At 38.1% G+C, this 27,577-nt stretch overlaps 1 protein-coding gene across 2 annotated transcripts in view; it reads right to left on the bottom strand.

Annotated features, from left to right (window-relative positions):
* The window catches only part of LOC148164822 (arylamine N-acetyltransferase 1), a 40,732-nt gene extending 24,497 nt beyond the window's left edge, over window positions 1-16,235 (bottom strand). Inside the window, exon 1 of one of the 2 annotated variants that reach the window (XM_088021412.1) lies at window positions 16,185-16,235. The gene's annotated coding sequence lies outside the window, so the exon portion shown is untranslated. The remainder of the gene's footprint in view (window positions 1-16,184) is intronic. The other variant, XM_028124082.2, reaches the window with a different exon arrangement.
* Between the last annotated feature and the right edge of the window lie 11,342 nt (window positions 16,236-27,577).

The raw sequence follows: 27,577 nt of genomic DNA, 5'->3' as shown, positions 1-27,577 counted from the left end.
TGTGGTCTGAAAATGTGCAGGGAATAATCCCAATCTTTTGGTACCGGTTGAGACCTGATTTGTGACCTAGGATGTGATCAATTCTGGAGAATGTTCCATGGGCACTAGAGAAGAATGTGTATTCTGTTGCTTTGGGATGGAATGTTCTGAATATGTCTGTGAAGTCCATTTGGTCCAGTGTTTCATTTAAACTCTTTATTTCCTTGTTGATCTTTTGCTTAGATGATCTATCCATTTTAGTCAGGGGGGTGTTAAAGTCCCCCACTATTATTGTATTGTTGTCGATGTGTTTCTTTGCTTTTGTTATTAATTGCCTTATATAATTAGTTGCTCCCATATTAGGGGCAAAGATATTTACAATTGTTAGATCTTCTTGTTGGATAGACCCTTTAAGTAGGATATAGTGTCCTTCTTCATCTCGTATTACAGTCTTTGTTTTAAAATCTAATTTGTCTGATATAAGGATTGCCACCCCAGCTTTCTTTTGGTGTCCATTAGCGTGGTAAATGGTTTTCCACCCTCTCACTTTCAATGTGGGGGTGTCTTTGGGTCTAAAATGAGTTTTGTGCAGAGAGCATATTGATCGGTCTTGTTTTTTAACCCAATCTGATAGCCTGTGTCTTTTGATTGGGGGATTTAGCCCATTTACATTCAGGGTAACTATTGTAAGATATGAATTTAGTGCCACTGTATTGCCTGTAAGGTGACTGTTATTGTATATTGTCTGTGTTCCTTTCTGATCTATGCTGCTTTTAGGCTCTCTCTTTGCTTAGAGGACCCCTTTTAATATTTCTTGTAGGGCTGGTTTCGTGTTTACAAATTCCTTTAGTTTTTGTTTGTCCTGGAAGCTTTTTATCTCTCCTTCTATTTTCAGCGACAGCCTAGCTGGATATAGTATTCTTGGCTGCATATTTTTCTCATTTAGTGCTCTGAAGATATCATGCCAGTCCTTTCTGGCCTTCCAGGTCTCTGTGGATAGGTCTTTTGCCAATCTAATGTTTCTACCGTTATAGGTTACATATCTCTTCTCCCGAGCTGCTTTCAGGATTTTCTCTTTGTCTCTGAGACTCATAAGTTTTACTATTAGATGTCGGGGTGTTGACCTATTTTTATTGATTTTGAGAGGGGTTCTCTGTGCCTCCTGGATTTGGATGTCTGTTTCCTTCCTCACATTAGGGAAGTCCTCTGCTATTATTTGCTCCAATATACCTTCTGCCCCTCTCTCTCTTTCTTCTTCTTTTGGGATCCCAATTATTCTAATGTTGTTTCATCTTATCGTATCACTTATCTCTCGAATTCTGCCCTCAGGATCCTGTAGTAGTTTATCTCTCTTTTTCTCAGCCTCTTTATTTTCCATCATTTGGTCTTCTATATCGCTGATTCTCTCTTCTGCCTCATTTATCCTAGCAGTTAGTGCCCCCATTTTTTATTGCACCTCATTAAGAGCCCCTTTGATTTCGACCTGGTTAGATTATAGTTCTTTTATTTCTCCAGAAAGGGTTTCTCTAATAACTTCCACGCTTTTTTCAAGCCAAGCTAGTATCTTTAAAGTCATGATTCTGAACTCTAGGTCTGACATTGTACTAATGTCCGTATTGAATAGGTCCCTGGCAGATGGTACTACCTCTTGTTCTTTTTGCTGAGGTGATTTTTTTTCGTCTCGTCATTTTGTCCAGAGGAGAACAGATGAATGAGAGAACAAAATGCTAACAGGTTAACAACATCCCCAGCAAATATACTCTATACAAATCAGAAAAGACCTGAATCCAGGGGAAAAGGAAGGGAAAGAAAGAGAACAAAGGAAAAAGGTAAAGATAAAAACAGAACAAAACGAAACAAAACAAAAAAACAGAATATGATCAAATATGATCAGGCTAGTGCATAGATCAGCACCACACACTACGTTTTGGGCGTATTTTGGTCTGTTAGAAGAAAGTGCCTCCTAAAATTTTAAAGTAAAAAAGACTTATATATGTATAAAATAAGGGTTGATACAATGAAGGGATGGAAGATGACTATAAAGATGAAAATTATAAAAGATTTTATAAAAGGAATTGATAAGATAAGAGGTTGTTTGAAAAAAGAAAGAAGAAGATTAAAAAAAAAGGGAGAGAATGTGATCAGGTAAGAGACTAGAACAAAGCCATACACTAGTGATTTAGGGTATATTTTGATCTGTTAGAAGAAACTGTATCTCAGAATTTTAAAGAGAGAACAACATATATATGTATATGCCAGAAATAAGGGTAACTACTATGAAGGGATAAAATATGACTCTAAAAATGAAAAATAAAAAAAAGTTTTTAACAAAGGGATAAGGTGTTGGTTGAAAAAAGGAAAAAGAAAAATTCAAAAAAAAACAGTTAAAAAAGATTAACTTTGAAAAACTAATGAATCATGGTAAAAAAGCCATGAATTCTATGTGCAGTATTCCCCTACCGCTGGAGTTCTCCCGTTCTCCTTGATTGGTAAACTTGGTCTTGGCTTGCTGGCTGTTCATGCTGATTTTCTGGGGGAGGGGCCTGTTGCCATGGTTCCTACATGTCTTTGCCGGGGGCGGAATTGCCTCGCCCTTGTCCGCCGGGGCTAAGCAATCTGCTCAGGTTTGCTCTCAGGAGCTTTTGTTCCCTGCAAGCTCTCGGTACAGCTTTGGAGGACCAGAGTGAAAATGGTGGCCTCCCATTCCCCACCTGGAGGAGCTGAGAACTCGAGGCCCCGCTCCTCAGTGCGCCCCCAGAGAAAAGCAGTCACTCCCGTCTCCCCGGTCTCCGGCCACACTCAGTGTTCATCCAGCCTGTGACCGAGTGTTTCTATCTCTGGCACCCGACCCTGTGTGGAGTCTCCAAACCCAGCAGATCCCTGCGGTGCGCTCCCGCGCCACTCCTCTCAGGGGAGGAAGGGGAGTCTCCCCAGCTCTGCTGCTTGTTGGGTCCCTGCTGGAGGAGCAGTGGCCTGACTGGTCCGCGGATCACAGTTTATGGCCACCCCAAGCTGAGAGCCCGCACCTTGGCTCCTTCTCTGCAGCAGGCTTCCCCACTCCGATACCTGGGTGCTCTGCTGCACTCAGGCACCCCCGGTCTTCCTGTGACCCCGAGGGTCCTGAGACCACACTGTCCCGCAAGGGTTCCACCCCAAGCTTAGCCACTGGTGCGACGTCCCTCAGTGAAGCCGACTTCTAAAAGTTCTGGTTTTGTGCTCCATGGCTCTATCACTTGCCAGAAGCAGCCCACGGAGGCCCCCTCCCCTGCCATCTATCCTCCCAAATATCGCCTCGGATTCATTTCTCCGCACGTCCTACCTTCCAGTAAGTGGTCACTTTTCTGTTCAGAGAGTTGTTGCTATTCTTCTCTTTGATCTCCTGTTGAATTTGTAGGTGTTCAGAATGGTTTGATCCCTATCCAGCTGAATTCCTGAGACCAGACAAAATCCAGGTCTCCTACTCCTCCGCCATCTTGCTCCACCCCTCCCTCATTTTATTTTTTTAATTGTTATATATATTTAAGTTTTCCTTTCTTATTTTGGGATTCAATTTCTTTAAACAAGCAGACGAAAAGACACAGATTCTAGTTTTCTGTTTTGTTTTGTTTCTTTTTTGTTATTTTCTTGTTTGTTTTTTCATTTCTTTTCTGGTTTGTTTTTATTTTTGTTATTATTGTGGTTATTCTTGTTTTTTCTTTTTCTCCTCTACTATTTTCTGGACAAAATGAAGAGATGGAGAAATTCATTCCAAAGAAAGACCAAGTGGTAGTACTCACTGACAGGGATTTAATCAATACAGATATAAGTAAGATGTCTGTACTAGAAATTAAAACAATGTTTATAAAGATAATAGTTGGGTTTGAAAAAAGCATAGAAGACACTAGAGCATCCCTTATTGTAAAAACAAAAGAACTAAAATCTATTTAGGCAAAATTTAAAAATGCTATTACCACAATGAGGTTCCAAATGGAGGCTCTAAAACAAGGATAAACAAGACAGAAGAGTCAGTCAGTCAGAAGATAAATAATGGAAGATAAGGAAGCTGATAAGTGAGAAAGACAAATACTGAATAACTAAGGGAAACTTATAGAACTCAGTGATTCCATAAAGCAAAATAATGTTCAAGTAATAAGGGTCTCAGAAGATGATGAGAGGAAGAGAGGAATAGAAGGTTTATTTGAACAAATTATAGCTGAGAACTTCCATAAACTGGGGAAGGAAACAGGCATATAAATCCAGGAGTCATCGTGAGCCCTCCCTTATTGCCCATTACCAAGTGATGTGACTAGCAATGGGTATTATATGGAAGTAATGAATCATTGAACATTATATCAAAAACTAATGATACATTGGCTAATTTAATTTAAATTAAAAAAAAATCCAGGAGGCACAGAGAACTCTCTACAAAATCAACAAAAATATCTCAAACCTCGAAATATAATAGTGAATGAAGGGTGCAAATTACAAAGATAAAGAAAAACTCCTGAAAGCAGTTTGGGACAAGAGGTCCTTAAACTACAAGGGCATTATTAAACATAAGGCTGGCAGCACATCTGTCCACAGAGAACTGGCAGGCCAGAAAGGACTGGCATGATATATTCAATGTGCTAAATGGGAAAAATATGGAGCCAGGAACACTTTACCCAGCAAGGCTGTCATTCAGAAGAGAAGAGGGGATAGTTTCCAGGACAAACAAAAAATAGAGGAATTTGTGAACATTAAAACAGCCCTGCAGGAAATATTAGAGGGGATCCTTCGAGTGAAGAGAGAGCCCAAAAGTTACAAAACCAGAAAGGAACAAATGCAATCTACAGGAACAGCAACTTTACAGGTAATACAATGGCACTCAATTCACATTTTTCAATAACTACTCTGAATGTAAATGGACTAAATGCTCCAATCAAAAGACAGAGGGTATCAGATTGAATAAAAAACAAGACCCATTGATATGTTGTCTATAAGACACTCATTTTAGACCCAAACACACCTCCAGATTGAAATTGAGGGGTTGGAGAGCCATCTATCATGGTAATGGACATAAAAGAAAGGGAGAGTAGCAATCCTTATATCAGACAAACTAGATTTTAAACCAAAGACTGTAATAAGAGATGAAGAAGGACATCATAATAAAAGGGCCAATCCAACAAGAAGATAAAATTGTAAATATTTATTCCCCTAACATGGGAGCACCCAAACATATAAATCAATTAATAACAAAATTAAAGAAACACATTGATAATAATGCATTAATAGTAGGGGGCTTTAACACCACACTCACAGCAATGGACAGATCATCTAAGCAGAAAATCAACAAGGAAACAAAAGTTTTGAATGACACACTGGACCAGATGGACTTAACTGATATATTCAGAACATTTGATCCTCAAGAAGCTGAATATACATTCTTTTGAAGTGCACATGGAACATTCTCCAGAATAGATCACATACTGGGTCACAAATCAGACCTCAACAAATACAAAAAGATGGAGATCACACCATGCATATTTTTAGACCACAACTCTATGAAACTTAAGGTCAACCACAAGAAAAAAATTGGAAGGGCCACAAATACATGGAGGTTAAAGAGCATCCTACTAAAGAATGAATGGGTTAACCAGGAAATTAAAGAAGAATTTTAAAAATTCATGGAAGCAAATGAAAATGAAAACACAACAGCTCAGAACCTTTGGGTTTCAACAAAGGCGACCCTAAGAGGGAAGTATATAGCAATACAAGCCTTTCTCAAGAAATAAGAAAATTCTCAAATATACAGCCTAACCATAGGCTCCTTAAAGGATCTGTAAAAAGAACAGCAAATAAAGCCTAAACCCAGCAGGAGAAGAGAAATAATAAAGATTAGAGCAGAAATTAATGATATAGAAATAAAAAAAACAGTAACCTAGATCAACAAAAGTAGAAGCTGATTCTTTGAAACAGTTAATAAAATCAATAAACCCCTACACAGACTTATCAAAAGAAAAGAGAAAGGACCCAAATAAATAAAATCATGAATGAAAGAGAAGCTATCAGAACCAACACCACAGAAATACAAACCATTATAAGTATATTATGAGCAAATATATGCCAGCAAATTAAGACAATTGAAAGAACTGGATGCCTTCCTAGAAATCCATAAACTACCAAAACTGAAACCAGAGGAAATAGAAATGCTGAAAGACCCATAACCTGCGAAGAAATTGAAGCAGTAATCAAAAATCTCCCAACAAACAAGAGTCCAGCACCAGATGGCTTCCCAGGGGAATTCTCCCAAACATTTAAAGAAGAATTAATACTTACTCTTCTGAAACTGTTTCAAAAAGCAGTAAGGAAGGAACACTTCCAAACTCAATATGGCCAGCACTACCTTGATCTCAATACCAGACAAAGACCCCACTAAAAAGGAAAATTATTGACCAATATCCCGGACGAATACAAATGCAAAAATTCTCACCTGGATACTAGCTAATAGGATCCAACAGTACATTAAAATGATTATTCACCACAACCAAAAATAAATCCCACTTGGTCATGGGGCAAGGGTGGTTCAACATCTGCAAATCAATCAGTGTGATACACCACATTAGTAAAAGAAAGGACAAGAACTATACGGTCCTCTCAATAGATGCAGAAAAAGTACCTGACAGAAGTAATTTTGATTAAAACTCTCCACCATGAGCGCTGTGAATTGTGAAAGACTGTTGAATCACAGATCTGTACTTCTGAAACAAATCATGCAACATATGTTAAGAGAAAAGAAAAAGAAGAAGAAGATAGCAGGAGGGGAAGAATGAAGGGGGGGAAATCGGAGGGGGAGATGAACCATGAGCGATGATGGACTCTGAATAACAAACTGAGGTATTCTAGAGGGGAGGGGGTGGGGGATGGGTTAACCTGGTGATGGGTATTAAAGAGGGCACATTCTGCGTGGAACACTGGGTGTTATGCACAAACAATGAATCATGGAACACTACATCAAAAACTAATGATGTAATGTATGGTGATTAACATAACAATAAAAAAATTAAAAAAAAAGAACAACAAAAAAACTCTCCACCATGTAGGGATAGCAGGAACAGACCTCAATAACATAAAAGCCATATACAAAAACCCACAGTGAATATTATCCTCATCAGAAAAAAACTGACAGGTTTCCCCTAACGTCAGGAACATGTCCAGGTCACCACCATTGTTCAAGATAGTACTAGAAGTCCTAGCCTCAGCAATCAAACAAAAAGAAATAAAAGGAATCCAAATTGGCAAAGAAGAAGTCAAACTTTTACTCTTGTTACATTTGTACATATGTAGAAACCGCCCCCCTAAAAAAGCACCAAAAAATTGCTAGAACTGATAAAGGAATTCAGCAAAGTTAGAGGATATAAAATCAATGCACACAAGTCAGTAGTATTTCTGTTCACTACAAATGAGGTAGAAGAAAGAGAATTCAAGGAATTGAACCTATTTACAATTGCTCCAAAAACCGTAAGATATCTGAGAATATACCTAGCCAAAGAGGTAAAAATATCTGTATTCTAAAAACTATGTGACACTTACGAAGGAAATTAAGGAAGACAGAAAGAAATGGAAAAATATTCCATGCTCATGGATTAGAGGAACAAATATAGTTAAAATATCTATGCTACCCAAAGCAATCTACACATTCAATGTCATCCCTATCAAAATACTAACAACATTTTTCATAGAGGTGGGACAAACAATCCTAAAATATTTATGGAAGCAGCAAAGACCCTAAATAGCCAAAGGAATGTTGAAAAAGAAAACCAAAGCTGCTGAAATCACAATGCTGGACTTCAAGCTATATTACAAAGCTGTAATCATCAAGACAGTATGGTACTGGCACAAAAGCAGACACATAGATCAATGGGACAGAACAGAGAACCCAGAAATGGACCTTCAACTCTATGGGCATCTAATCTTCGACAAAGTAAGAAAAAATATCCAATGGAAAAAAACGCAGTCTCTTCAACAAATGGTGTTGGGAAAATTGGAACGCCACATGCACAAAATAAAACTGGACCACTTTCTTATACCATGTACAAAAATAAACTCAAAATGGATAAAAGACCTAAATGTGAGACAGAAAACCATCAAAACTTAGAGGAGAACACAGGGAGCAACCTCTTTGACCTTTGCCACAGCAACTTCTTGCTAGACAGGTCTCCAAAGGCAAGGGAAACAAAAGGAAACATGAACTATTGGGATTTCATCTAGATAAAAAGCTTCTGCACAGCAAAAGAAACAATCAACAAAACTAAAAGGTAACCTATGGAATAGGAGAAGATATGCAAATGACATAACAGATAAAGGGCTGGTATCCAAGATCTATAAAGAACTTCTCAAATGCAACACCCCAAAAACAAATAATCCAATCAAGAAATAGGCAGAAGACATGAACAGACATTTCTCCAAAGAAGACATACAAATGGCTAACACACACATGAAAAAATGGTCAACATCACTAGCCATCAGGGAAATTCAAATCAAAACCACATTGAGATACTACCTTACACCAGTTAGAATGGCAAAAAACTAACAAGGCAGGAAACAACAAATGTTGGTGAGGATGTGGAGAAAGGGGCACCCTCTTACACTGTTGGTGGGAATGCAAGCTGGAGAACCACTCTGGAAAACAGTATGGAGTTTCCTCAAGAGGTTAAAAATAGAGCTACCCTACGACCCAGCAATTGCACTACTAGGTATTTACCCCAAAGATACAGATGTAGTAAAAAGAAGGGGCACATGCGCCCCAATGTTCATAGCAGCAATGTCCACCATAGCCAAATTGGAAGGAACTGAAATGCCCTTCAACAGATGAATGCTTAAAGAAGAGTTGGTACATATATACAATGGAATATTACTCAGCCATCAAAAAGGATGAATACCCACCATTTGCATCAACATGGATGGAACTGGAGGGGATTATGCTAAGTGAAATAAGTCAATCAGAGAAAGATAATTATATGGTTTCACTCATATGTGGAATACAAGGAATAAGGCAGAGGACCATAGGGGAAGGGAGGGAAAACTGAATGGGAAGAAATCAGAGAGGGAGGCAAACCATGAGAGACTATGGACTCCAGGAAACCAATTGAGGGTTTCAGAGGGGAGGAGGGTGGGGGATGGGGTAGCCAGGTGATGGGTATTAAGGAGGGTACATGTTGTGATGAACACTGGGTGTTATATACAACTAATAAATCATTGAACACTACATCAAAAACTAATGATGTACTACATGTTGGCTAACTGAATATAATAAAAAAAGGAATAAATTCTTAGAAAGAAAACACACACACACACACACAGACTGTGGGGCACCTTGGTGGCACAGTTGGTTAAGCATCTGACTTGGTTTCAGTTTATGTCATGATCTCTGGGCGGTGAGATTGAGCCCCACATCTGGCTCCTCGCTCAGCATGGAATCTGCTTAAGACTTTTCCTCCCTCTCCCTTTGTCCCTCCCCCCTGCTCTCCTCTCTCTCTCTAAAGTGAATAAATAAATCTTTTAAAAAACACAAAGTCTATAATAATGAGACATGAAAAGATATTACATGTAAATGGAAACAAAAAAATGGGCTAGCAATACTTATATCAGACAAAACAGATCTTAAAACAAAGATTGTATTGAGACCAAAAAAGGGCATTACATAATGATAAAGAGATCAATACAATGAGAGGATATAACACGAATATCTATGCACTGGACATAGGAGCACTTAAATACATAAAGCAATACTGACACATGTAAAGTGAGGAACTGACAGTAATACAATAATAATAGGAGATTTTTAACACTCCACTTACATCAATGAATCAATCATCCAGAGAGAAAATCAATAAGGAAATGTTGGCCTTAAATTACATATTAGCCAGAGGACTTATATAGATAGAATATTCCACCAAAAACAGCAGAATATGTATTTTTCAAATGTACATGGAACATTCACAAAGATAGATCACATTTTAGGCTGCAAATAACTCAGTAAATTTAAGAAGACTGAAATCATATCAACCATCTTTTCTGAACACAACAGTTTGAAACCTGAAATCAATTACAAGAAGAAAACTGGAAAAAGCACAAACATGTGAGGCTAAACAATGTGGGTCAACAAAAAAAAATCAGAGGAAATCATATTAAAACTCAAGACAAATGAAAATGGAAACAAAATGTTTCAAAACCTCTGAGATGCAGCAAAAACAGTTCTAATAGGTAAGTTTACAGCAATACAGGCCTATCTCAAGATTGAAAAAAAAATCTCAAATAAACATTCAATCTTATATCTGAAGGAACAAGAAAAAGAACAAACAAAGCTCAAAGTTAATAGAAAGAAGGAAATAAAGATTAGAGTGAAAATAAATAAAATAGAGACTAAAAAACCAATAAAAAAAATCAGTGAAACTAAGAGTTGGTTTGTTGAAAAGATAAACAAAATTGACAAACCTTTTGCCAGACTTATCAAGAAAAAAAAGAGTGCCCAAATAAGTAAAATCAGAAATGGGAGAGAAGTTACAACTGATCATACAGAAATACAAAAGATAATAAAAGACTATTTTGAACAATTTCTTGCCAACCAATGGGACAAGCTAGAAGAAATGGATAAATTCCTAGAAATATACTCTCTTCCAGGACTGAGTCAGGATTAAATGGGCAACCTGAATAGACAGATTACTATCGATGAAATTGAATCAATAAAAAAAAACAACCTCCAAACAGACAAAAGCCCAGGACCAGATGGCTTCAAAGATAAATTCTACCAAATATTTAAAGAAGAGGGTTGCAGAAGGGAGGGTGGTGGGTGGATGGGGTAACCAGGTGATGGCTATTAAAGAGGGCACATGATATGATGAGCACTGAGTGTTATGTGCAACTAATGAAGCACTGAACATTACATCAAAAAATTATGATGAACTGTATGTTGGCTAATTGAACTTAACAAAAAAATTAATGCTAAAAAAAAAGAAATTCGTTTTGATGTAGGACTGGAGGTGAGACTCTAAATTTCCTGTGAGTAAACATGTACACAAAACTATTTCTCTTGAAGATAATTTTATTAATCTTTAGTTGGTTTTATCTAGGAAAGCTTATTTTTACTAATTTTCTTTCTTTTTATGAAATACAATGAGATCTTTTAAATTATGATTAATGTTTTTTGTCTGTTTTATTTTAGTCAAGAGAAATTAATAATATCTTTGTTTATTGATTCTGTTCCCCACAGTTATAGACAATGCTTACAAAAAAATAACAAACAATAAAGAGTTAATACCTATCCTGGTGAAAATATTCCAAAAAAATGAAGAGGAATGCTTCCAAAACCATTAAAGGAGATCAATATTACCCTGATCCCAAAACCAGGGGAAGACGCCACAAAAAAGGAAAATTATAGGCCAGTATTCCTGATGAACACAAACGCAAAAATCCTCAAAAACTATTAGCAAATGAAATTCAATGATACATTAAAAGGATCATCACCATGATCAAGTGGGATTTATTCCAGAGATGCAAGGATTGCTCAGCATTCACAAATGAATCACAGTAATACACCATACTAACCAAAAAGGATAAAAACCATATTTTCATCTGAATAGATGCAGAAAAAAGCATTTGATAAAATTCATCTATTATTTATGATAAAAACTCTCAACAATGTGGGTATAGAAGGAACGTAGCTCAACATATTAAAAGACATATATGACAAAGCAACAGTTAACATCAGACTAAACAGGGAAAAGATGAAAGCTTTTCCTCTAAGATCAGGAACAAGACAAGGATGCCCACTATTGCCACTTTTATTCAACATAGTATTGGAAGTTGTAGCCATAGCACCAGGGAAGAAAAATAAATTTTAAAAAATCTAAGTGGAAATAACAAGTAAAACTGTCACTATTTGCAGAAAACATATTTATATAGCTAACAGACACATGAAAAAATGTTCTTCATTAGCCATCAGGGAAATTCAAATCAAAACCACATTGAGATACCACCTTACACCAGTTAGAATGGCAAAGATTGACAAAGCAAGAAACAACAAATGTTGGAGAGGTTGTGGAGAAAGGGGAACCCTCTTACACTGTTGGTGGGAATGCAAGCTGGTACAGCCACTTTGGAAAAAAGTATGGAGGTTTCTAAAAAGTTAAAAATAGAGCTACCCTATGACCCAGCAATTGCACTACTGGGTATTTACCCCAAAGATACAGATGTAGTGAAAAGAAGGGCCATATGCACCCCAATGTTCATAGCAGCAATGTCCGCAATAGCCAAACTGTGGAAGGAGCTGAGATGCCCTTCAACAGACAAATGGATAAAGAAGATGTGGTCCATATATACAATGGAATATTACTCAACCATCAGAAAGGATGAATACCCAACTTTTGCAGCAACATGGATGGAACTGGGGGAGATTATGCTAAGTGAAATAAGTCAAGCAGAGAAAGTCAATTACCATAAGGTTTCACTTATTTGTGGAACATAAGGAATAGCATGGAGGACAGTAGGAGAAGGAAGGGAAAAATGAAGGGGGTGGGGAATCAGAGGGGAAGATGAACCATGAGAGACTACGGACTCCAGGAAACAAACTGAGGGTTTTAGAGGGGAGGCGGGGAGGGGGATGAGTTAGCCCGGTGATGGGTATTAAGGAGGGCACTTACTGCATGGAGCAATGGGTGTTATATGCAAACAATGAATCATAGAACACTACATCAAAAACTAATGATGTACTGTATGGTGACTAACATAATAAAAAAAAAAAGAAAACTGTACCAACTCTACCAAAAAAACCCTATCAGAACTAATAAATGAATTCAGTAAGGTTGTAGGATACAAAATTAATATACATAAATCTATGGCAATTCAGTCAGCTCTTGGACATCAGTTACTGATAGGGGTTAGTATACAAAATATACAAAGAACTCACAAACTCATCATCAAAAACAAATGAAAAATCAATCCCGTTAAAAAATAGGCAGAGGACTGGAATAGACATGTTTCCAAAGAAGACATAAAGATAGCCAACAGACACATGAAAAGATGCTTAACATCACTAATCATCAAGGAAATACAAATCAAAACCACAACGAAATATCACCTCACACCTGTCAGAATGCCTAGTATCAAAAAAGACAAGAAATAGTAAGTGCTGGGGCACATGGCTAGCTCAGTCAGTAGAACATGTGACTCTTGATCTTGGGGTCATGAATTCAAGCCCCATTGGGCATAGAGCTTACTTAAAAAAAAAGAAAGCAACTATAGGTTAGGATGTGGAGCATAGAGACCCTTGATCACTGTTGGTGGGAATGTAATTGGCACATCCATTATGGAAGGTAGTATGGTAGTTACTCAAAAAATTAATAATAAAACTGCCATGCAATTCAGCAATTCCATTTCTGGGTATTTATATGAAGAAAATGAAAACACTAATTCAAAAATTATTGAAGTTAATTGCAGAATTATTTATTCTGCAAGATATAGAAGCAATCTAACTGTCCATTAATAGAAGAAAGGATCAAGTAAATGTAAATATTTACAATGGAATAGCACTAAGCCAAAAGAAAAAAAATAAAATCTTGCCATTTGTGACAACATGGATGGACCTAGAGAGTATTACCCTAAGTGAAATAAGCCAGACAAGGAAAGAAAATTCTGTATAATTTCACTTAAATGTGTATATAAAAAACAAAACAAACAAAACAGAAATAGACTCATAGATACAAAGATAATCTGATGATTGTCAGAGAGGAGGGGCATGGGGCAATGGGCTAAATAGAAGGGGATTAAAAGGTACCAACTTTCAGTTTCAAAATAAATAGGACATGGGAATACAATGTACAGTACAGGCAATATAGTTAATAATATGTAACAATTTTGTATGGTGACATATGGCAGCTAGATTTATCTTGGTGATCATTTCACAATGTATATATAAATACTGAATCACTATGTTGTACACCTGAAACTAATATAAAATTGTATGTCATTTTACTTTAGTAAAAAAGAAAATAATAAAAATTAAATAAAAAGTCTCCAGGTAAATTCAAAGTACAATCAAAGTTGAAAATTACTGTCCAGAGACAGAATTCTCACTCTTTCCCCTATTAGTTACATAATCTCAGACAAAAACTCTGGCCACTCTGTGCCTCAGATTATTCCCCTGTAAATTAGAATGATGAGGATGATAGTTTAATATTACTTTACTGAGTTGTAGGCAGGACTAAAAATAGTTTAATATACAGAAAAGAACTATAATAGTTTTGTTGTGGGCTGAATGTTTGTACCCCTCCAAAATTCATGTATTGATATCCTTACCTCCAATATGATGGCCTTAGGAAGTAGGGGGGTCATGGAAGATAATTAGATTTGGAAACTGAAAGCCTCATGAATGGGATTAGTGCCTTTAGAAGAAGAGACACACACACACAAAAAATAGAATAAGAGACACAAGAGACTTTTCTTTCTCCCTCATCTCTACCTTGGAAGACAGAAGAAGAAATCAGCCCTCTGCACAAAAGGAACTGGGACATCAACAGACACGTAAACTGTACACCTTGGAAGTGGACATCCCAGACTCCAGAACTGTAAGAAATAAGTTTGTTGCTTAAACAAAACACTTCATTCCTTTTTATGAATTAGTAATATTCCATAGCATGAATATACTGTTTTTGTTTGTCTCTTCATTCCTTGATGAGCATTTGTGTTGTTTCCACCTTTAGCTATTGTGAATAGTGCAGCTATGTACTTGTGTTCAAGTACATTTTTCAGTATCTGCTTTCAATTTTGGGGGATATGTACCTAGGAATAGAATTGCTGAGTTGAATAGAAGAATTTTAAGGAGTGCTCTTGAATGACTTTTCTTCCTATGTGCTTTTCTTTCTTTTCCTCTCCCTTCCTTTCCTTTCCCATCCTATCCATTCAGCTTTGGCTCTGAGGCCCACCACAAGGACACTACAGCCCAGCCCACTCTCAGGGGCATGTGGTCAGCACAGTAATGTTCCAGATGGAAAAGGAGAAGTTGCCAGGCAAGCCATGCCCACATACCATCCTTGAACTGTCACTGAAAAGCCCCATCCAGGAAAAACAGTTGGTACAGTTAAAGACAGTTGGAATGAGCCCCAGGAAGCAGGAAGTTCTGAGAGTTTTGTTTTGTTTTGCTTTTGCCCTTCTCAGGAGAAATTCAGACTTGAAGGTAAAATCTGCCTATTTTTAAAGTTGGATCTGAACTTTTTAAACCCATAAAGGGCAAACAAAATAAGTCTCTGGACAGGATGCAGCTAAATAGTCGACAGTTTAATTTCCTTTGGAGTGAGAGAGAGGTGGGGTCAGCTGTTTTGTGATTGAGAAACTAAAATGAGGGCCCTGGGGAAGGGACAGAGCAGTTTATTTAAAAAGAGCCACCAGGCATGTTGTGGGAATCATGCCAAAGCCTGGAGGCAATGTCCAGAGTGGAGAGCCCATCAGGCCCCTTGCTCCTGGGGCTGTCTGCTTCAGCAGCTTCCTCTCTCCTGTGGAATTTTGTACCTCGCTGCTCGGTGCCAACAGTGAAGGAGTTGACTCTTGTCATTATCGCTCCTGGGACCCTCCCCACTAAGCCTCTTTCCAACACGATGGAACTTCCTTCAGGAATTCCCTTAAACACTGCAGACAGTGCAACTTAGCTTCCCTGGACGTTTGGGATTATTAGAGAATTTCTGACCAGTTAATGCTGGAGGAGCAGGAAATATGAACTTGCTGCCTATAGGGCTAACTGAGCCCTTTGGGACACAGCATGTTGGGGACAGAGGAGGTGGACATCACTGTTTCAATTATCCAAAAGGGAAATCCCTGAAACATTCATTATACACATTAGCTTTTATACACTTCTTTAATCCACACAACAACCCTTTTAAGTAAACTCTCTTATTACATCCATTTTACTGATGGACAAACTGACTTTTAGAGATGCAGAGTGACCTGCCCAAGTCCTCACAGCTAGGATTCGATGTGGCTGTGACTATAACCCCTATAACCCAGGCAGTTTGAATCAAGGGCCCGTTTCTTATATCTGTATAGTAGTTACAGCATCAGGATTCAAAGTATGTGTTAATCAAACTTTCTGAACCACCATAGGACCTGAAATTCAAGAGAGCTCAGTATCTAATCCTCTGGATACACATTTAAGATAGGATTAAGCCCCAATTTCAAAGCATAAACAAGTCACTTACCGAGGTCCACTAGGCCTCACAACCAGGAACCAAGCTGATAGCCGTCCTCCCACTTCCAGCACCAGTACAAGAAGTGCCCTTCCTGTCTTTCCAAACTGCTCCACCCCCTAGAGTTGAGTTAAAATCACCCAGAGATCTCTGGGAAATGTAGTTTTGGGTTCTTACATTGTGCTTGTATGCCTCTTCTTCAAGTCTATTTATTGAAAAAGAGCAGAGAGCTGTATTATCTGATGAGCCCTGGTCACAGGCTGTGAGGGGTACGATGTGTTTGACACAGTTCCTGCTCTTTATGGAGCCCAAAGCCAGATGTCCTATGTGTAATGTGGGAGGTGAGAGTTTTGATGGGGTCCAGAAAAAGCAGATCTATTAACCTAGAGGAGGCAGAAAATAGATGTTTAAAATCACTCTCCTCAGTTTATGACACCCTTTCTTCATCAAGTTCTGTGAGGCCCCTCAGTTTCTATATTTCTTTTTTTCATCCCCCATCTTTCAGTCCCATTCATCACTGCACCTCAAGGCACTGTGTAGTGTTTCTGAAATGTGTCCACATATGTGGTATGAATGTGATGTATGTAATGTGGCTTTGTTTCTGCTTGTGTTTTAAATTTACATTAATGATATTGGTCTATAATTCTGTTTCTTATGCATTTCCCTCTACCCTATCTCTTAAAATCTGTCTGCATGACACAATTGTTGCCTTGTGCTCTCCCTTTGGTACTAATTCATGCCTCTGGTGTCCTGCTGCACGAACTTGGGACTCTACCTGGACGTTTTCTCTTAGCCTGTGCTGTGCAGGCTAGATGGACAGAGATGGGTGTAATTTAATGTACCTGGCACCACCACTCAGCCAGCCTGATGGGAACTGGAGGATAAATACCCCTGTGTTCTACCCACTTGGGTAAGATTACTCAGGGGCATAGATAACACTGCCTTCCAGGGTTTTCCAGTGGGATTAAGCTCTCTTTGTCCACAGAAGTAACCTGCCATAATGTACCCTTTATTTATTCTTACACTGCCTCTGCCTCACTTTCCCCCTCCCACACTGGTGCTTCCTTAAATCATCTCCCAAATAAGCTACTTGAATGCAAATCCTTATTTCAGGATCTGGTTTTAGAGGAAACCAACCTAAGACCATTTAGCTTGTCAGTCCCACTTGTGAAGGACAATTGAGTTGCCTCTAATTCCTGGTTACTACAAACACCACTGTGATGAGTACCTTCTAATGTGCCCTGTAGATAGACATGAGAACTTTCCTTGGATATACATTAGGAACGGAGTGGTCTGGGGACAGGACATACTTATACTTAATTTCACTGATCATTATTGTCCTCCTGGGTAGGAAAATTCCCATCTTCTTCATATCTTGATTGACACTTTATGTTAGCAATATCCAAATGTCTGCTGAACTTATATGACTAGGGTGATAGCTTAGTGTTTTCATTTTGTTTAATTTTTTATTGTTATGTTAATCACCACACATTACATCATTAGTTTTTGATGTAGTGTTCCATGATTCATTGTTTGTGCATAACACCCAGTGCTCCATGCAGAATGTGCCCTCTTTAATACCCATCACCAGGCTAACCCATCCTCCCACCCCCCTCCTTTCTAGAACCCTCAGATTGTTTTTCAGAGTCCATGGTCTCTCATGGTTCATCTCCCCCTCCAATTTCCCCCTCTTCATTCTTCCCCTCATGCTATCTTCTTCCTTTTTCTTTTTTTTTCTTAGCATATATTGCATTATTTGTTTCAGAGGTACAGATCTGTGTGATTCAACAGTCTTGCACAATTCACAGTGCTCACCATAGCACATACCCTCCCCAATGTCTATCACCCAGCCACCCCATCCCTCCCACCACACCCACTCTACAGCAACACTCAGTTTCCTGAGATAAAGAATTCCTCATATCAGTAAGGTCATATGATACATGTCTTTCTCTGATTGACTTATTTCACTCAGCATAACACCCTCCAGTTCCATCCACATCATTGCAAATGGCAAGATCTCATTCCTTTTGATGGCTGCATAATATTCCATTGTGTATATATACCACTTCTTCTTTATCCATTCATCTGTGGAAGGACATCTTGGCTCTTTCCACAGTTTGGCTATTGTGGACATTGCTGTTGTAAACATCAGGATGCATGTACCCCTTCGGATCTCTACATTTGTATCTTTGGAGTAAATACCCAGTAGTGCAATTGTTGGATCATATGGTAGCTTAATTTTCAACTTTTTGAGGAACCTTCATACTATTTTCCAGAGTGGCTGCACCAGCTTGCATTCCCACCAACAGTGTAGGAGGGTTCCCCCTTCTCCACATCCCTGCCAACATCTGTCGTTTCCTGACTTGTTAATTTTAGCCATTCTGACTGGTGTGAGGTGGTATCTCATTGAGATTTTGATTTGGATTTCCCTGATGCTGAGCGATGTTGAGCACTTTTTCATGTGTCCATTGTCCATTTGGAGGTCTTCTTTGCAGAAATGTCTGTTCATGTCTTCTGCCCATTTCTTGATTGGATTATTTGTTCTTTGGGTGTTGAGTTTGGTAACTTCTTTATAGATTTTGGATACTAGCCCTTTATCTGATATGTCATTTGCAAATATCTTCTTCCATTCTGTCGGTTGTCTTTTGGTTTTGTGGACTGTTTCTTCTGCTGTGCAAAAGCTTTTTATCTTGATGAAGTCCCAATAGTTCATTTTTGCCCTTGCTTCCCTTGCCTTTGGCGATGTTTCTAGGAAGAAGTTGCTGTGGCTGAGGTCGAAGAGGTTGCTGCCTGTGTTCTCCTTTAGGATTTTGATGGACTCCTGTCTCACGTTTAGGTCTTTCAACCATTTTGAGTCTATTTTTGTGTGTGGTGCAAGGAAATGGTCCAGTTTCATTCTTCTGCATGTGACTGTCCAATTTTCCCAACACCATTTGTTGAAGAGACTGTCTTTTTTCCATTGGACATTCTTTCCTCCTTTGTCAAAGATGAGTTGACCATAGACTTGAGGGTCCATTTCTGGGCTCTCTATTCAGTTCCATTGATCGATGTGTCTGTTTTTGTGCCAGTACCATACTGTCTTGATGATGACAGTTTTGTAATAGAGCTGGAAGTCCAGAATTGTGATGCTGCCAGCTTTGCTTTTCTTTTTCAACATTCCTCTGGCTATTCGGGGTCTTTTCTGGTTCCATACAAATTTTAGGATTATTTGTTCCATTTCTTTGAAAGTAGTGGATGGTATTTTGATGGGGATTGCATTAAATATGTAGATTGCTCTAGGTAGCATTGGCATCTTCACAATATTTGTTCTTCCAATCCATGAGCATGGAACGTTTTTCCATTTCTTTGTGTCTTCTTCAATTTCTTTCATGAGTATTTTATAGTTTTCTGAGTACAGATTCTTTGCCTCTTTGGTTAGATGTATTCCTAGGTATCTTATAGTTTTGGGCGCAATTGTAAATGGGATCAATTCCTTAATTTCTCTTTCTTCTGTTTTGTTGTTGGTGTATAGGAATGCCACTGATTTCTGTGCATTGACTTTATATCCTGCCACATTACTGAATTCCTGTATGAGTTCTAGCAGTTTTTGGGTGGAGTCTTTTGGGTTTTCCACATAAAGTATATCATCTGCAAACAGAGAGAGTTTGACTTCTTCTTTGCCGATTTGGATGACTTTGATTTCTTTTTGTTGTCCGATTGCTGTGGCTGGGACTTCTAATACTATGTTGTATAGCAGTGGTGATAGTGGACATCCCTGCCATGTTCCTGACCATAGGGGGAAAGCTCTCAGTTTTTCCCCATTGAGAATGATATTCGCTGTAGGTTTTTCATAGATGGCTTTTATGATATTGAGGTATGTACCCTCTATCACTATAATCTGAAGAGTTTTGATCAAGAAGGGATGCTGTACTTTGTGAATTGCTTTTTCTGCATCTATTTAGAGGATCATATGATTCTTGTTCTTTCTTTTGTTAATGTATTGTACCACGTTGATTGATTTGCAGATGTTGAGCCAAACTTGCAGCCCAGAGGTAAATCCCACTTGGTCGTGGTGAATAATCCTTTTAATGTACTGTTGGATCCTATTGGCTAGTATTTTGGTGAGAATTTTTGCATCCATGTTCATCAAGGATATTGGTCTGTAATTCTCCTTTTTGATGGGGTCTTTGTCTGGTTTTGGGATCTAGGTAATGGTGGCCTCATAAAACAAGTTTGGAAGTTTTCCTTCCATTTCTATTTTTTTGGAACAGTTTCAGAAGAATAGATATTAATTCTTCTTTAAATGTTTGGTAGAATTCCCCTGGGAAGCCATCTGGCCCCAGGCTTTTGTTTGTTGGGAGATTTTTGATGACTTCTTCTATTTCCTTAGTGGTTATAGGTCTGTTCAGGTTTTCTATTTCTTCTGGGTTCAGTTTTGGTAGTTGATACATCTCTAGGAATGCAACCATTTCTTCCAGATTGTCTAATTTGCTGGCATATAGTTGCTCATAATATGTTCTTATAATTGTTTCTATTTCTTTGGTTGGTTGTGATCTCTGTTCTTTCATTCATGATTTTGTTGATTTGGGTCCTTTCTCTTTTCTTTTTGATCAGTCTGGCCAGGGCTTTATCAATCTTGTTAATTCTTTCAAAGAACGAGCTCCTAGTTTCGTTGTTCTGTGGTACTGTTCTTTTGGTTTCTATTTCATTGATTTCTGCTCTGATCCTTATTATTTCTCTTCTCCTGCTGGATTTAGGCTTTATTTGCTGTTCTTTCTCCAGCTCCTTTAGGTGTAGGGTTAGGTTGTGTATTTGTGACCTTTCTTGTTTCTTGAGAAAGGCTTGTATTGCTATATTCTTTCCTCTTAGGACTGCCTTTGTTGCATCCCAAAGATTTTGAACAGTTATGTTTTCATTTTCATTGGTTTCCATGAATTTTTTTAATTCTTCTTTAATTTCCTGGTTGACCCATTCATTCTTTAGTAGGATCCTCTTTAGCTTCCATGTATTTGAGTTCTTTCCGACTTTCCTCTTGTGATTGAGTTCTAGTTTCAAAACATTGTGGTCTGAAAATATGCAGGGAATGATCTCAGTCTTTTGGTAGCAGTTGAGACCTAATTTGTGACCTAGGATGTGATCTATTCTGGAGTATGTTCCATGGGCAGTAGAGAAGAATGTGTATTCCGTTGCTTTGGGGTGGAATGTTCTGAATATGTCTGTGAAGTCCATTTGGTCCAATGTGTCATTTAAAGTCTTTATTTCCTTGTTGATCTTTTGCTTAGATGATCTGTCCATTTCAGTGAGGGGTGTGTTAAAGTCCTCCAATATTATTGTATTGTTGTCAATGTGTTTCCTTGCTTTTGTTATTAATTGCCTTATATAATTGGCTTCTACCATGTTAGGGGCAATGATATTTACAATTGTTTTATCTTCTTGTTGGATAGACCCTTTAAGTAAGATATAGTAGTGTCCTTCCTCATCTCTTATTACAGTCTGGTTTAAAATCTAGTTTGTCTGATATAAGGATTGCCGCCCCAGCTTTCTTTTGATGTCCATTAGCATGGTAAATGGTTTTCCACCCCCTCACCTTCAATCTGGGGGTGTCTTTGGGTCTAAAATGAGTCTCTTGTAGACAGCATATCGATGGGTCTTGTTTTTTATCCAATCTGATAGCCTGTGTCTTTTGATTGGGTCATTTAGCCCATTTATATTCAGGGTAACTATTGAAAGATATGAATTTAGTGCCATTGTATTGCCTGTAAGGCGACTATTACTGTATATTGTCTGTGTTCCTTTCTGGTCTATGTTGCTTTTAGGCTCTCTCTTTGCTTAGAGGACCCTTTTCAATATTTCTTGTAGGGCTGGTTTCATGTTTGCATATTCCTTTACTTTTTGTTTGTCCTGGAAGCTTTTTATCTCTCCTTCTATTTTCAATGACAGCCTAGCTGGATATAGTATTCTTGGCTGCATATTTTTCTCTTTTAATGCTCTGAATATATCATGCCAGTCCTTTCTGGTCTGCCAGGTCTCTGTGGATAGGTCTGTTGCCAGTCTAATGTTTCTACCATTGTAGGTAACAGATCTCTTCTCCCGAGCTGCTTTCAGGATTTTCTCTTTGTCTCTGAGACTCGTAAGTTTTACTCTTAGATGTTGGGGTGTTGACCTATTTTTATTGATTTTGAGAGGGTTTTTCTGAGCCTCTTGGATTTTGATGCCTGTTTCCTTCCCCAAATTAGGGAAGTTCTCTGCTATGATTTGCTCCAATATACCTTCTGCCCCCCTCTCTCTTTCTTTTTGCGGGATCCCAATTATTCTAATGTTGTTTTGTCTTATGGTGTTGCTTATCTCTAGAATTTGCCCTCGTGATCCATTAGTTGTTTATCTCTTTTTCTCAGCTTCTTTATTTTCCATCATTTGGTCTTCTATATTGCTAATTCTCTGTTCTGCCTCATTTGTCCTAGCAGTTAGTGCCCTCATTTTTTTATTGCACCTCATTAATAGCCTTTTTGATTTTGACTTGGTTAGATTTCAATTCTTTAATTTCTCCAGAAAGGGTTTCTCTAATAACTTTCATGCTTTTTTCAAGCCCAGCTAGTATCTTTAAAATCATGTTTCTGAACTCTAGTTCTGACATTATACTAATGTCCATATTGAGTACGTCCCTGGCAGTCGTTACTACTTCTTATTCTTTTTGTTGTGATTTTTTCCGTCTTGTCATTTTGTTCAGAAGAGAATAGATGAATGAGAGAACAAAATGCTAACAGGGTAACTATGTCCCCAGAAAATATACTCTAAACAAATCAGAAAAGACCTGAAACTGGGGGGAAAGAAAAGGAAAGAAAGAAAAATGAAAAAGAAAAAAAAAGGAAAAAGACAATAACAAACAAAAACAGAACAAAACAAAAAAAACAGAATGTGATGAAATATGATCAGGTTGGTGCATAGACCAGTGCCACACAGTAGATTTTGGGTGTATTTTTGTCTGTTAGAAGAAAGTGCCTCCCAAAATTTTAAAGAAAGAAAAATTATCATATGGTTTCATTCATATGTGGAATATAAGGAATAACGCAGAGGACCACAGGGGAAGGGATAGAAAACTGAATGGAAAGAAATCAGAGAGAGAGACAAACCATGAGAGACTCTGGACTCTGAGAAACAAACTGAGGGTTACAGAGGGGAGGGGGAGGGGGTAACCAGGTGTTGGGTATTAAGGAGGGCATGTGATGTGACTAGCACTGGGTGTTATATGCAACTAAGGATTTGTCAAACACTATATCAAAAACTAATGATGTACTATATGTTGGCTAATTGAACATAAAAAAATAAAAAATAGCTGGTTTTGAACTGAAAAAGAAAGAAAGAAAGGAAGAAAAAAGAGAAAGAAAGAAAGAAAAAGAAAGAAGAAAGAAAGAAAGGAAGAAAGGAAAGAAGAAATGGAAAGACATTCTATGCTCATGACTGGAAGAAAAAATATTGGAAAATGTCTATACTACCCAAAGCAACATATGGATTTAATACAATCCCTATCAAAATACCAACATTTTTCACAGAACTAGAACAAATAATCCTAAAATATGTACTCAACCACAAAAAACAACAACAAAACAAACCTCCAAACAGCCAAAGCAATTGTGAAGAACAAAGATGGATTTCAGGTTATACTACAAAACTATACTGATTAAAACAATATGGTACTGGCACAAAAATAGACACATAGATCAATGAAAGAGAAGAGAGAGAACAGAAATAAACCAATGCTTTTATGATCAATTATTCTGTGACAAAGGAGGCAAGAATATACAATGGGAAAAAGTCTCTTCAACAAATGGTGCATTGAAAAGAAGGAAACTAGACCTTCTCTTACACTATATTCAAAAATAAATTCAAAATGGATTAAAGACCTAAAAGTAAAACCTAAAACAATACAATTCTTAGAAAAAAATATAGGCAGTAATTTCTTGACATTGGTCATATAAACATTTTTTTTACATATGTCCCCTGAAGCAAGGGAAACAAAGCAATATTAAATTATTGGGACCGCACCAAAGTAAAAACCTTTGGCACAGTGAGGGAAACAGTTAACAAAACAAAAAGGTAATAATCCAGTCAATAAATGGGCAGAAGACATGAACAGACATTTCTCCAAAGAAGACATACCAATGACCTACAGACACATGAAAAAATGATCAACATCACTTGTCATCAGGGAAACAAATCAAAACCACAATGAGATACGACCTTACACCAGTTAGAATAGCTGAAATTAACAAGGCAGGGAACAACAGATGTTGGCAAGGATGTGGAGAAACGGACACCTTCTTACATTATAAGTGGGAATGCAAGCTGGTACAGTCACTCTGGGAAACAGTATGGATGTTCCTCAGGAAGTTATAAATACAGCTATGCTATGACCCAGCAATTGCACTACTGGGTATTTATGTAGAGAACCCAAAAAACTCCACCCCCAAATAGCTAGAACTCATACAGCAATTCAGCAACATGGCAGGATACAAAATCAATGCACAGAAATCAGTTGCATTTCTATATGCTAACAATGTGACTGAAGAAAGAGAAATTAAGGAATCGATCCCATTTACAACTGCACCAAAAACCATAAAATACCTAGGAATAAACCTACCAAAGAGGTAAAGGATCTGTACTAGAAACTACAGAACACTTATGAAAGAAATTGACAAAGAAATGGAAATGGATGAATGATCTGAATGTGAGATAGGAATCCATCAAAAAGATGGAAAAACATTCCATGCTCATGAATTGGAAGGATAAACATTGTGAAAATGTCTATGCTTCTCAAAGCAATCTACACATGCAATGCAATCCCTATCAAAGTACCACTGACATTTTTCACAAAGCTGGAACAAATAATCCTAAAATTTGTATGGAACCAGAAAAGACCTGAAAATGAAAATCAAAGCCTGGGGCATAACAATGCCTGACTTTAAGCTATATTACAAAGCTGTGATCATCAAGACAGCATGGCATTGGCACAAAAACAGACACGTAAATCAAAGGAACAGAATGGAGAGTCCAGAAATGGACCCTCAACTCTCTGGTCAACTTATCTTCGACAAAGCAGGAAAGAATATCCAATGGAAAAAAGACAGTCTCTTCAATAAATGGTGCTGGGAAAATTGGACAGCCACATGCAGAAGATTGAAACTGGACCATTTCCTTACACCATACACAAAGATAAATTCAAAATGGATGAAAGATCTGAATGTGAGATAGGAATTCATTAAAATCCTAGAGGAGAACACAGGCAGCAACCTCTTCAATCTTGGACAAAACAATTTCTTGCAAGATATTGCAAGATCTAAAGGGGCATCTGGGTGGCTCAGTTGTTAAGTGTCTGCCTTTGGCTCAGGTCATGATCCTAGGGTCCTGGGATTGAGCCCCACATTGGGCTCCCTGCTCAGCCGGGAGTCTGCTTCTCCCTCTCCCACTCCCCCTACTTGTGTTCCCTCTCTCACTGTGTCTCTCTCTGTCAAATAAAATCTTAAAAAAAAGATACATCTCTAAAGGCAAGGGAAACAAAAGCAAAAGAGAACTATCGGCTTTATAAAGATAAAAAATCTTCTGCACAACAAAGGAAACAATCAACAAAACTAAAAGGCAACCTATGGAATGGGAGAAGATATTTGCAAATGACATAACAGATAAAGGGCTGATATCCAAGATCTATAAAGAACTCCTCAAACCCAACACCCCTCCCAAAAAATAATCCAGTCAACAAATGGGCAGACGACATGAACAGACACTTCTCCAAAGAAGACATACACATGGCCAACAGACACATGAAAAAATGCTCCACATCACTTGTCATCAGGGAAATTCAAATCAAAACCACAATGAGATACCACCTTACCCCAGTTAGAATGGCTAAAATTAACAAACAGGGAACAACAAATGTTGGTGAAGATGTGGAGAAAGAGGCACTCTCTTACACTGCTTGTGGGAATGCAAGCTGGTACAGCTACTCTGGAAAACAGTATAGATGTTCCTCGAGACATTAAAAATAGAGCTACCCTATGACCCAGCAATTGCACTACTGGGTATTTCATTACAGATGTAATGAAAAGAAGGGGCACATGCACCCCAATGTTCATAGCAGCAATGTCCACAATAGTCAAACTGTGGAAAGAGCTGAAACGTCCTTCAACAGCAAAATGGATAAAGAAGATGTGATTCATATATACAATGGAATATTACTCAGCCATCAGAAAAGAATGAATATCTACCATTTTCATTAACATGGATGTAATGTAGGGTATTATGATAAGTGAAATAAGTCAATGAGAGAACCACAATTATCATATGGTTTCACTCATATGTGGAGCATAAGTAATAGTGCAGAGGACAATAGGGGAAGGGATAGAAAACGGAATGGGAAGAAATCAGAGAGGGAGAGAAACATGTGATTCCAGGAAAAAAAATGAGGGTTGTGGAAAGGGAGGTGGGAGAGGGGATGGGGTCCTGGGTGATGGAAATTAAAGAGGGAAGGTAGTATGATGAGCACTGGGTGTTATATTCAACTAATGAATCATTGAACATTACATCAAAAACTAATTATGTACTTTTGTTAATTGAATTTAAATTAAAAAAATTTTTTTAAAAAAGAACAGATGAATGAATCCAGGAGCTGGTTCTTTGAGAAATTGATAACCCTCTAGCCAGACTTATCAAATAGGACCCAAGTAAGTAAAATCAGAAATGAAAGAGGAGAAATAACAACCAAATCACATATATGCAAACAAGTATAAAAAAATATCGTGAAAATTATATGCCAAAATATTTGATAATCTGGAAGAAATGGATAAATCCTAGAAACAGATAAACTACCAAAACTGAAACAAGAAGAAATAGAAAATTTGAACAGACCCATAAGCAACAAAGAAATTGAATCACTAATCAAAAATTTCCCAACAAAATCTAAGGCCAGATGGTTTCCCAGGGAAATTCTACCAAACATTTTTTTTTCTATACAAAAATCCTTATTTTAACATTTAAAAGAATCACATGTTCATCCTGACAGCTTTCCCAGGCTTGGCCACCCAATAAGTTACACACACACAAAGGTACTTGGAAGGTTATTGCACGCCTCTGTCACTGATGAAGTCACAGTGATGTGGCCACTCTCCCCGCAGTCAGACCCCGAGCCTGTCCTCCCTCCACCAGGGGGCCTCACTCCCAGGCTGTGGGGAGGCTCCAGGTGGACCTCGCCTCCGGAACGCGTGAAGCTAGTGACATTGCCACACTTGCTGTGGATACCTTCACTCCAGAGCACAGTGTTCACTGAAGGGGACTCTTGGGTGGGGAGGCTGAGCCAGTGCCCTTGGGCACGGGCAGGCCTGTTCCTGACACCATACAGCAGCCCTGCCTCTCAGATTCCTCACCCTGCACCATTC

This window comes from Eumetopias jubatus, unplaced genomic scaffold (genome assembly GCF_037043125.1).
Source record: "Eumetopias jubatus isolate StellerSeaLion01/CBP00866 unplaced genomic scaffold, mEumJub1_p1.0 scaffold_2, whole genome shotgun sequence".
NCBI classification, from domain to species: domain Eukaryota; kingdom Metazoa; phylum Chordata; class Mammalia; order Carnivora; family Otariidae; genus Eumetopias; species Eumetopias jubatus.
This window is presented reverse-complemented; position numbering and strand designations above follow the sequence as displayed.